Genomic DNA, 12,456 nt, shown 5'->3' on the forward strand with positions numbered 1-12,456 from the left:
GGTGGCCAGATCAACTGGAGAGCTAGAATTTAATCTCCCCCAGTTTTGTTCAGCAAAAGAAGTGCTTTTGCTAATTATCAATTTCTCTCCCATTATGAACCTGTAGCTCCTTTGGCTTTGTTCATAGCCAACAAAGATGGCTTTCTTTGTTGTGGGGCCTCCTTTCCCTCTCTGCTGTTTTGGAATGTGAACCCATGCAGTGCTACCAAACACTCTAAGATGGCTTACCTTTGGTTTCACACCATAAAACAAATGGAATGGAGTGTCCTGAATCACAGAGTTATACAATCTGTTTTGCACATAATAGGCAGTAGATATTGCCTCTCCCCAATACTTAAATGATAAATGTGAATCTTTAAGCATGCATTCCATCGCATTTTGCAAGGTTCTGCCCTTTCTTTCAGCAACACCATTTTGCTGAGGGGTGTAAGGGTTAGAAAGAATTTGTTCTATCCCCTTTTCCGCTAGGAACCTTTTGAATTTGTGAGAAAGGTACTCTCCCCCTCTATCACATTGAAGTGCAGGTACAGGCCTAGGGAATTTTCCATTTGCCCATGCCACAAAACCTTTAAATTTCTCAAATGCCTCATCTTTGTGTTTTAAGATGTAGATAAATGTGTATCTTGCAAAATCATCAATGATGGTCATTGCATACCTTGCTTGTCCAAAACTTGGAGCAAAAGGACCAATAATGTCAGAGTGTACAATTTCCAAAGGTCTAGTTATAACTCTGTCACTGTGCTTACTCACAGGAGCTTTTAGTGTTTTGTATTCTTTGCAAACTACACAATCTAAGTATTTGTCACAGGGTTTTATCTTTAGGTCAGCACACAGCTGTGGCATTTGTGCTATATACTTGAAATTAGCATGACCAAATCTCTTGTGCATCAGGTGTACACACTGGTCATGATATGGCATGTTGCCAACTGCAGTCTTGCAGCTTGGCTTCCTTGCATTTTGCGCAATGTACAAGAAGTCTTTTAATATACCAGTAGCACACAATTTTCCATTTTTACGTATCTCACAACCATTTTTCTTAGATGTTATGACATACTCTGTTGCAGCCAATTGTGCCACAGATAAAAGGTTTGATTGTAAATTTGGCACATACAACACACCTTTTACAGTTTCTCCCAAGCAGGATAAATACAAGTCACCTTGTCCCATAATTTTGGTCACAGACCCATCAGCCAAAGATACACTTTGTCTTTCAGTTTTAGACAGTGACACAAAAGAGCTTTTACAATTACATAAATGACAATTGGCCCCAGAATCTAACACCCATACATCAGAATTACCCTTCTCAGCAACCTGTGCAATTTGGGTTGTCTGAAGAGCCTTCTTCTGTGTTGCCCTTGTGTTCTTCTTCTCGGTCTTTCTACTCTTGGGTCTCAAGGCACAGTCTTTCTGCAAATGTCCAGCTGAACCACAAGTGAAGCATCGCTGGCTGGCTAGTGCTGTGGCCTCAGCTTCTTTTCCCTTGTTTTCTGGTACTGCAGCTTTCCAGAAGAGATGTGGGGGGATCTTTCCTCTCTCTTCTCCCATTCAGCGAGTAAGCACTGTGTAACATACGATGGGGTGAGGTCTGCTTCAGGCATAGCCTCCAGGGTACAAATCAGCGTGTCCCACGTTTCATTCAGTGAGGACAGGAGAATATAGGATTTTGTGAGAGGTGTAAATTCCATTCCTCTCTCCTGCAACTTAACAAACAACTGCTGAATATAATGCAGGTACTCAGGAAGGCTATCTCCTTCTGCAAGGTAGGCTTTGTACAGCGTTTTTGTCAGGGTAACTTTACTCCCTGCTGTTGCCTTTACATATAAGTCTCTCAAAGCGTCCCAAAGTTGCTTTGCAGACTGCATACCTCGCACGTGGACTAGCTGATTGTCCTCAACTCCCAAGATAATGGTGGCTCTAGCCCGCTCATCCTGTCTAAGCCATTCAGCGCTGGGATTTTGGGGGGGTTGCTCACCAATTGGCAGCCAAAGATTCTCTCTGCGAAGATACATCTCCATCTTCAGGGCCCAATTCAAATAGTTGGTCTCTGATAGGCGCTCCAGAGGCATCGCTGAGGGCAGGGAGGTAGCCATGGCTTCTTCCTTCTTTTGCAAGTCACCTCAGCTGGCTTTTTTGTCCTGTAGACCGGCAGTTGCTGGAAAATCTCCAGGTGGCTCCAAAGAAAATCTTCACAGGTCTTTGCTACCTGCCTTTAAATTGTGCATGAGGTGTGGAGCTGATCTCTCTATTCTCTCTGGGGTTTTACTGGGCTTACTAGGTTTACTGGGCTGCTTACTGGGCCCATAACCTGTTGGCAGAGTGCTAGAAAGCCTTTGGCCCAGGAGAGATCAGAAAAGTCACACACCAAGCATTTCTATAAAAATAGTTTTATTTACAGAAAGCAAACATATTTACAGTCTCTCAGTGAGAGCTGCTTAACTCTCTACATGCCTACACAGAAGGGAAACTGAAACTAAAACAAGTCCAGGCAAGTTCTTCCCCCCCCCCCAGTGCAACAATTAACAACTGAAAAGGGGACAATTAAATTCAACCTCTTCACCCAGCCAAAATGATTAGTTACCATAGTAACCTTAATCTGTAGTAGAAAACATTAACAAACAATGACAGTGTACCAGTTCTGGACAGAAAACAGCATCACAGAATAACAGAAAGATGAAAGGAAAGCTTGGGTGGTTAAGGATTTTGACCATAGGATTCTGGGGTATATTTGGGGATGGTTTAACTAATGTGCTGTGGCGCTGTGGGTTAAACCGCTGAGCTGCTGAGCTTGCTGATCGGAAGGTCGGTTCAAATCCGCATGACGGGGTGAGCTCCCGTTGCTAGTCCCAGCTCCTGCCAACCTAGCAGTTCGAAACCATGCAAATGTGAGTAGATTAATAGGTACCACTTCGGCGGGCAGGTAACGGCGTTCCGTTTAGTCATGCCGGCCACATGACCACGGAAGGGTCTACGGACAAACGCCGGCTCTTCGGCTTGAAACAGAGATGAGCACCGCCCCCTAGAGTCGGACACGACTGGACTTAATGTCAAGGGAAACCTTAACTAATGTGCTACTGAATTTATAAATTAGATAAACTAATTTCATAAGACATCTCCAAGTTTGTTTTCTCAGTTATTCCTTAAATTTCCCAAATAATGTGTCATTAACTTGGACAACTATTTTTGAAGTATATATACTTCCTTTTCCTGCAAAAGATCCACGAATGGTTGCTAGGTAAATCTGTATTCTAACTTTTTCAGCATTCTGACTCTGAATGTTTCTCCCTACAGTTGTCCGTGTGTGAACACTGGTACAGGCTGGTTCTTGCAGATATAATTCAACATCAGTGTTTATGCTTGATTTTTATTTGCAGCAGATGGCAGGAGTTGGATAGAAGCCTGCAAGGAAAATCCAAGACTATTTTCTACACTGGGCAGTTGAAAAAACATCTCAGAAATAGGTAATGGTTAAGACCTCCTGTGTTGTTGCAAGAAAACTACATGCACATGGCTATGTAGTTACCAAAAATATAGCTCAGTTTGAGGGAATCCTTACCTTTTTAAAATTACAGTAAAATGTTGCATTTATTTATTGAAGTGGAGGTAGTTTACTGATTTTTAATGAATTAATACATCCTGTGGAGTGCTGTATCTACTGATGAGTTTCTTCTGTGATTATTCTATACACACTATAATAGATTTTACTTAGGTTCTCCATTTTGCTAAGGAAGTTGTGGTTTATTGTGTTATAGTATTCATCCTTTGGCACTAAGATTACAGGATTTAGTAGTACAGATTCCTCTGAGGAGCTGATACCTTGCTTCTTCCCTCTCAAACTTCCTTCTCCTAATTCTGTCTGCTTTGTATCCTCCTGTCTAGAATTCCAATGTTACTGGTTATTTTCTGATTGCCAGGTTTTTAAAAAAATGTTTAAAACTGGAACATTGTGCCGGCTTTTATGTAGGCATCCCTTATGCTTATTTATGGAACTTTTCTTCTGGAAGGAACTGATTGCTTCATCTTTCTTTCCTTCCAGAAAAGGTTCATAAATTGCATTTCTGCCACAAAGATGCCAAAGTCAGCATAACAGGTAACAAAAATATAACAGGATAAAACCCTCAAACACTCAACAGCATTTTTGCAACATCCCCTTCTGCCAGATACAAATCAATAAGTGTGAATAATAATATGGAAATAATATAATAATAAAGCCAATGGAACAAAAAGTTTCCAGGGAATGAAAAAACAATTTTTCTACTACTACTATTAGCAGGGAAAGGGGATAGCAGCAAAGATAAATTCAGAAAATCATAAGACAGCTACATAAACAAGTCATTTCTGGTTCAATGAAAAAATTATTTCTTTGAAAAAAATTATTCTGTAACCTGGGAAGATTAGGGATGGATATTTCAGACTGAATTAGAAACTCCAAGTTGAATTATTTTAAAAAGCAGGTAACTAGGTTTTGAGATTTTTTCCCCCGAGTCAACACTCTGTTAAAGTCTGCAAAGCCTCTAACTTTATCACAGATTCAGTAGTCTTATTGTATGTATCAAGTCATGTTACATTTGAGATGCATGGATTCAAATCATTGTAACTAGTATGAGAACGCAGCCTCTTCTGAACCACGCAAAGCCAGTTCTGTAGCACCACTCTGAATGGATTTGGGTACTATAAAATATAAGTGGGATCTGTTATAAAACATTGTGTTATATCATCCTTACTAAAAAGAGCATTCCTGTTACAGATTTCATCTCTGGAGGCTCTTAAGAAGAGGCTGGACAGCCATGTCTCATGGATGATTTAATTGGTTTTTCTGCACATTGCAGAGAATTGGACTAAATTATCCTTGTGGTTCCTTCCAGTTCTCCCATTTTTTGAATCTGTGATTCTAAATACGGCAGCCCTAATTACCTGAGATCGGAATTTGAAGGAGTGATGCTGGCAAGAAAAGTGCAAGGCTGTAGAAATCATGGAAGGAACCACACAGAGGTTTACATGCAAGGCTTCTGTAGCAGAGATCCTTGTAGACAGAGAGGCGGGGAACTTCCTAGCATGTCACAGAAAGCAAACACTGGCTGTTCAACGGCATGGAGAATGTGGTGAAGTTTATTCTCCCCAGCTCCTTGAGCAGTCAGGGATAGGGTTTGAAAACAAAAACAGCCTCTTTGGAGCCTCAGCAGTTCAAACTAAGAATTCAAAGTAATCTTCAAAATAAAATGCCTATCCAAGGAGGTGAACTGTTCTGGTAGCAACAGTCTGAAACTTGCTCTCCTCCTCTCTCACCAGCAGTCTCAATAGGCCTTCCAGCCTCAGCTGCAGGTTATAAGCAGCTCCTTACATGTGTAGTTTCTGACTTCCTTTCCCCCACTTGAGGAGGACCTTCCAGCTTAAGGAAGCAGCTCTTTTCTGCCTGGGCAATGGTTGTGTCAGAGCCAGGCAACGCAGAAGGGTAGGGGAGTTTGTTTGAACAGACCTGACAAGGATTATCCTGTAGGCACCCTGTCTCTTGGTTCTTCTTTGTTAACCTTGGCCATCTCCCTCCACTTTCTTTTCCAACCCCACCCCATCTCCTTTGAGTAGCCTTTATGTTCAACAGGCACTGAGTCCTCAAACACTCATTCCCCACTGCTGTGGCTTACTCATAAGAAGGCTGGGGTTTTCCCTTCAGCACAACTTCCGTATCTTAGATGGCCACACATTAATGTTGATGGGATCAAGTCATCACAGGCAAGGCAAGAATTGTTGCTCCTATGCCTTGTGCTTCCTTCCTCAAAATGACAGGAAATTGCATTGCTGATTTCTAGCAACTGTGCATATTTTAACTATCAAGAAGTCCTTATATACTATTGGTCTTGTATGTTCCTACATCTCATATTTTATCTTGTCGGAAATAGACTTTTTCCTCCTTGTTAGAACAATGGACTCAATACGTGGAGGGGGGAAAAAAAGAATATAAAATGTGATAAAAATGCCCTTCAATTTGTTATGGATTAAAAAAGATTACTTTTTATTTATTTGAAATGGCGCCTACTGAGGATATGGAGAAAAACTGCAGTATAAATTCCAACAAGCATAATCAGTCGCAGAAACTGATAAGCTATTCCATCCATTTTTATAGCTTCTATTCATTCATAGTTTATTGATTTTTGATTTAGCTGAGCTATCATTGCTCCCTTATGTTCTTATTTTAAAAAAAAACCTCACATTCAGCATAATCCCAAAGATTGGTGGATTAGCTCTGTGTAGAATTGAGGTAATTAACATTTATAACATAAGGACAAAAATGCTGTTTGCAAACAGAACAAAACAGAAGTAGCATTAAAAAGAACAGTCCTTCTCCTAGCTACAGTTGTAGGAGTACACTGGATTTTTGCCTTTGAATGCAAAACTAAATGCTATTAAAAGCAGTTTTAAATATAGGAGCTGCTTATTCTTAGCGTAGAAGAATCAGGGAAATTTCACTGAATATGTAGACAGAGAAGCTGCAATTGCTTTTTCCCAGCATGATGAAATTGTGAGAACAAGAGAAATTATTTCCCAAATAGCATTCGCTAAAACAATCCCAAAACTTTTATTAGATGTTTTAAAATACTGTTTCTTTGATTTTGGACAGTTAATGAAAATTACGTTCCTATGGTTCCTAACAAAAGCTACTCAGGAGCCAAGAATATTATCTGAGTTATGAGTTTTATGCATACATAAAGGTCAGTTTCAGAGCTTATTCCTCAAGAAAAATGTCAACACCCCCCCCCCAATCTGGTTTTTCCCACATAGTTTTGATGACAAAAAAGGAAACATCAAAAAGGAAACATTTTTGTTTTAAACAAAACAAAGAAGGTAAGGTGGGAAGGAGGAGGATGAAAGAGAAACTGAATTTTATCAATATGATGTTCCATGATCTCAATTTGAGACCAGAAAGTGTTATAACTCCACCTAATGGAAAGAAGGTGGCAAAAGCTGTCATGAAGTTTTTGAATTCTCATTAATAATATAGACTTTCAGAAATCAATCCAATCCAACCAGTTCCCCTGTACCTTGTAATATAGATTGAGCATATATTACGCAGCAGGGGCTTAGTACAAAACTGCTTTATTATAATAATTATTAAAATAGTGTTTGATTTTTCCTGTTCAGCATGCAGCACTTCAGATTCAAAGACAAACAAGTGCGTTGGACGTTGCAAGTCCTGAGTGTAGCACCTGTCTGCAAGTTCTTAAACCAAACTGGTCTTTTCCTAGGATTGTGTAGCAACTGAGGAGGACACCTTTGCAATTCTGCTTCATGGAGCTGCAGAAAGGGGCTGCATATGTGCCCCCCCCGCATGAACTCCAAAACACCTTGTTGCCTTCAAATGCAAAGTACTGCAGAGCCAGTTCTGCCATACAAGATCACATGGATCTCTCATACATTTCAATTCCCTATGGTGGATTAAGGATTTTCTTTGTATAAAATCTGTGGCAGTTGTATTTGTATTTTAAAAATCAGTTAAAAAATAATGTTCTCTAGAACTTCTTTTCAAATTAAGCCATAAGGTAATAGTAGAGGGTTGTATCATCCAGGCAATGCTCTAAATGTTTGGTAGAGAAGTGAGCAAAAGTTGGTTAAGAGAAATTGTGGTATAAGCAGTGCTTTTAAGTATGTATCAAAGAGTTGTTTCCTAGGATTTGATGACCGTTGTTTGGTTTCTCACCAGAGTTGCTTCTGTGGATGTATGAGGCTCAGAATTTACAATTACAGATCTCACAAATTGATGTGTGCTGTAATAAAGCCAGTTGGCAGGACAGAGTCACCACATTCAAAGCCAAAAATGTGCTAAAACTTTAAAAACTCCTAATATAAGAAAAGAGAGATGGCAATCATGGTATCTGCAGCTGTTTCATTCCCTGGTTCTACTCTCTCCCCTGCTATTCTGTTTGCTGTTAATTATTCCTGGAGCCGTGATCAATCCTATGGACCAGTGCACCAATCCAATATGAGAATGGAAACAGATCTTGGATAGACCAAAGGGTGCTCATGTGTGTAACTTCTATCTAACATTCTGATTGCACAGTGTATTAATTTTACACATACAGCCAAACACAATCTGGTGGCATGAATAGGATTCACAGGCAGTCTTCCACCTAAGCACAGACCAAACCCAGGTTACTTTAATTATGTTGTGTTGTATATTTTTAGGGAGAGAAACGTAGGTTTGGGCCATTTTGCCATGCCCCTAATTCCCCCTTATTGTGATGCTGAAATTAGTGGCAGTGTTTCCTATTTATTTGTTATATATAAAATGTCTGTCTGTCTGTCCATCTATCCATATATACATACTTAGTAAAGGTAAAGGTTTCCTTTGACATTAAGTCCAGTCGTGTCCAACTCTAGGGGGCGGTGCTCATCTCCGTTTCAAAGCCGAAGAGCTGGCGTTTGTCTATAGACACTTCCGTGGTCATGTGGCCGGCATGACTAAATGGAACGCTGTTACTGCCCGCTGAAGCGGTACCTATTAATCTACTCATATTTGCATGTTTTCAAACTGCTAGGTTGGCAGGAGCTGGGACTAGCAACGGGAGCTCACCCCGTCACGCGGATTCGAACCGCTGACCTTCCAACCAGCAAGCTCAGCAGCTCAGCGGTTTAACCCTCAGCACCACCGCATCCCATACACCAAAGAACCTCCACTCAAATTTGAGGCAAAACAGAAAACTTTATTGTATTTGTTGTCATGAGTACGGATGGTGAGCAGGAGGAGGCCCCTATCCAGGGGGGAAAACGCATGCATAGTTTAGAGACTTTGAGCTGTCATTCAAAGAAACCCAGAACAGACCCACCTTGAGTTTTGGGGTTTATCTGTTGGGGTTTATCTGTCTGGGTTTTCCCACGCTTCTTCAGTTTGGTAGGATTTTCTGTCTACAATTGCAATAAATAAAACACTAGAGACTTTCTCCTCATCTCGGCATGTTGTTGTTTATTCGTTTAGTCGCTTCCGACTCTTCGTGACTTCATGGACCAGCCCACGCCAGAGCTTCCTGTCGGTTGTCAACACCCCCAGCTCCCCCAGGGACGAGTCCGTCACCTCTAGAATATCATCCATCCATCTTGCCCTTGGTCGGCCCCTCTTCCTTTTGCCCTCCACTCTCCCTAGCATCAGCATCTTCTCCAGGGTGTCCTGTCTTCTCATTATGTGGCCAAAGTATTTCAGTTTTGCCTTTAATATCATTCCCTCAAGTGAGCAGTCTGGCTTTATTTCCTGGAGGATGGACTGGTTTGATCTTCTTGCAGTCCAAGGCACTCTCAGAATTTTCCTCCAACACCACAGTTCAAAAGCATCGATCTTCCTTCGCTCAGCCTTCCTTATGGTCCAGCTCTCGCAGCCATATGTTACTACAGGGAACACCATTGCTTTAACTATGCGGGCCTTTGTTGTCAGTGTGATGTCTCTGCTCTTCACTATTTTATCGAGATTTGTCATTGCTCTTCTTCCAAGGATTAAGCGTCTTCTGATTTCCTGACTGCAGTCAGCATCTGCAGTAATCTTTGCACCTAGGAATACAAAGTCTTTCACTGCTTCTACATTTTCTCCCTCTATTTGCCAGTTATCAATCAAGCCGGTTGCCATAATCTTGGTTTTTTTGAGATTTAGCTGCAAGCCAGCTTTTGCACTTTCTTCTTTCACCTTCATCATAAGGCTCCTCAGTTCCTCTTCACTTTCAGCCATCAAAGTGGTATCATCTGCATATCTGAGATTGTTAATGTTTCTTCCAGAGATTTTAACTCCAGCCTTGGATTCCTCAAGGCCAGCTTGTCGCATGATGTGTTCTGCATACAAGTTGAATAGGTAGGGTGAGAGTATACAGCCCTGCCGTACTCCTTTCCCAATCTTAAACCAGTCCGTTGTTCCATGGTCTGTTCTTACTGTTGCTACTTGGTCGTTATACAGATTCTTCAGGAGGCAGACAAGATGACTTGGTATCCCCATACCACTAAGAACTTGCCACAATTTGTTATGGTCCACACAGTCAAAGGCTTTAGAATAGTCAATAAAACAGAAATAGATGTTTTTCTGAAACTCCCTGGCTTTTTCCATTATCCAGCGGATATTGGCAATTTGGTCTCTAGTTCCTCTGCCTTTTCTAAACCCAGCTTGTACATCTGGCAATTCTCGCTCCATGAATTGCTGAAGTCTACCTTGCAGGATCTTGAGCATTACCTTACTGGCATGTGAAATGAGTGCCACTGTTCGATAGTTTGAACATTCTTTAGTGTTTCCCTTTTTTGGTATGGGGATATAAGTTGATTTTTTCCAGTCTGATGGCCATTCTTGTGTTTTCCAAATTTGCTGGCATATAGCATGCATTACCTTGACAGCATCATCTTGCAAGATTTTGAACAGTTCAGCTGGGATGCCGTCGTCTCCTGTTGCCTTGTTATTAGCAATGCTTCTTAAGGCCCACTCAACCTCACTCTTCAGGATGTCTGGCTCTAGCTCACCGACCACACCGTCAAAGCTATCCCCGATATTGTTATCCTTCCTATACAGGTCTTCTGTATATTCTTGCCACCTTTTCTTGATCTCTTCTTCTTCTGTTAGGTCCTTGCCATCTTTGTTTTTGATCATACCCATTTTGGCCTGGAATTTACCTCCAATGTTTCTAATTTTCTGGAAGAGGTCTCTTGTCCTTCCTATTCTATTGTCTTCTTCCACTTCCGCGCATTGCTTGTTTAAAAATAATTCCTTATCTCTTCTGGCTAACCTCTGGAATTTTGCATTTAATTGGGCATATCTCCCCCTATCACTGTTGCCTTTTGCTTTCCTTCTTTCTTGGGCTACTTCTAGTGTCTCAGCAGACAGCCATTTTGCCTTCTTGGTTTTCTCTTTCTTTGGGATGTATTTTGTTGCCGCCTCCTGAACAATGCTGCCAACTTCTGTCCAGAGTTCTTCCGGGACCCTATCTACTAAGTCCAGTCCCTTAAATCGATTCTTCACCTCCACTGCATATTCCTTAGGAATATTAGTGAGCTCATATCTAGCTGATCTGTGGGTCTTCCCTAACCTCTTTAGTCTGATCCTAAATTGTGCAAGAAGAAGTTCGTGATCTGAACTACAGTCAGCTCCAGGCCTTGTTTTTACCGACTGTACAGATGTCCGCCACCTTTGGCTGCAAAGGATGTAATCAATCTGATTTCGGTGTTGTCCATCTGGTGAAGTCCATGTATAAAGCCGTCTCTTAGGTTGTTGGAAGAGAGTGTTTGTTATGCAGAGTGAATTGTCTTGGCAAAATTCTATCAGCCTGTGTCCTGCTTCGTTTTGTTCTCCCAGGCCATACTTACCTGTAATTCGAGGTGTCATTTGACTGCCCACCTTAGCATTCCAGTCTCCTGTGATGAAAATAACATCTCTTTTAGGCGTGTTGTCCAGTAGTTGCTGCAGATCCTCATAGAACTGCTCTACTTCAGCTTCTTCAGCATTTGTGGTTGGGGCGTATATTTGGATCACTGTGATGTTAGATGGCTTGCCCTGAATTCGAATTGAGATCATTCTGTCATTTTTTGGGTTGTATCCAAGCACTGCTTTAGCCACTTTACTATTAATTATGAAGGCTACTCCATTTCTTCTGTGGTCCTCTTGTCCGCAGTAGTAGATCTGGTGGTCATTTGATGTGAAGTGGCCCATTCTAGTCCATTTCAGTTCACTGACGCCCAGAATGTCTATCTTTAATCTTGACATCTCACCAATAACCACATCCAATTTGCCCTGGCTCATAGATCTTACATTCCAGGTTCCGATGGTGTGTTGATCCTTAGAACATCGGATTCGCCGTTCACCACCAGCACCGTCGGCCGCTAGCCGTCCTTTCGGCTTTGAGCTAGCTGCGTCATCACGTCTGGGGCTAGTTGAGCTCATCCTCTGTTCCTCCCCAGTAGCATTTTGACCATCTTCCGACCTGGGGGTCTCATCTTCCGATGGTATACCGACATATCTCTGGTTGTACTGATCCATTTAGTTTTCACGGCAAGAATACTGAGGTGGGTTGCCATTACCTTCCCCAGGGATCGCATTTAGTCTGACCTCTCTGTCATGACCTTCCCGTCTTGGGTGGCCCTTCACGGTTTAGCTCATGGCATCATTGAGGTGCTCAAGCTCCAGCACCACGACAAGGTAACGATCCTTTGCTGAAGCATCTCGGCATGGTCTTTGCTTAATCAGAACATCAATCCTACCAAACTCCTACTCCCATTGAAAGAGGGAGGATAGAATTTTTTTGGGGGCAAAATGTCTTCAGAAAAACAGGAGCTATGACAAGCCATACAACAACTGGCAGCAGCCTTGCAGCAGCACCAGCAGCAACTAGATCTCCAGGTCAACACATTACAAGCAGCTATGCTTCAACAGTTACAACAACCAGCTCCGATCATCCCACAGCCGGTACCAGCAGCAGCAGCAGCAGCTCCGCCAGTAGTCTTGAGATC

Source organism: Candoia aspera, chromosome 2 (assembly GCF_035149785.1).
Source record: "Candoia aspera isolate rCanAsp1 chromosome 2, rCanAsp1.hap2, whole genome shotgun sequence".
Classification (NCBI taxonomy): Eukaryota; Metazoa; Chordata; class Lepidosauria; order Squamata; family Boidae; genus Candoia; species Candoia aspera.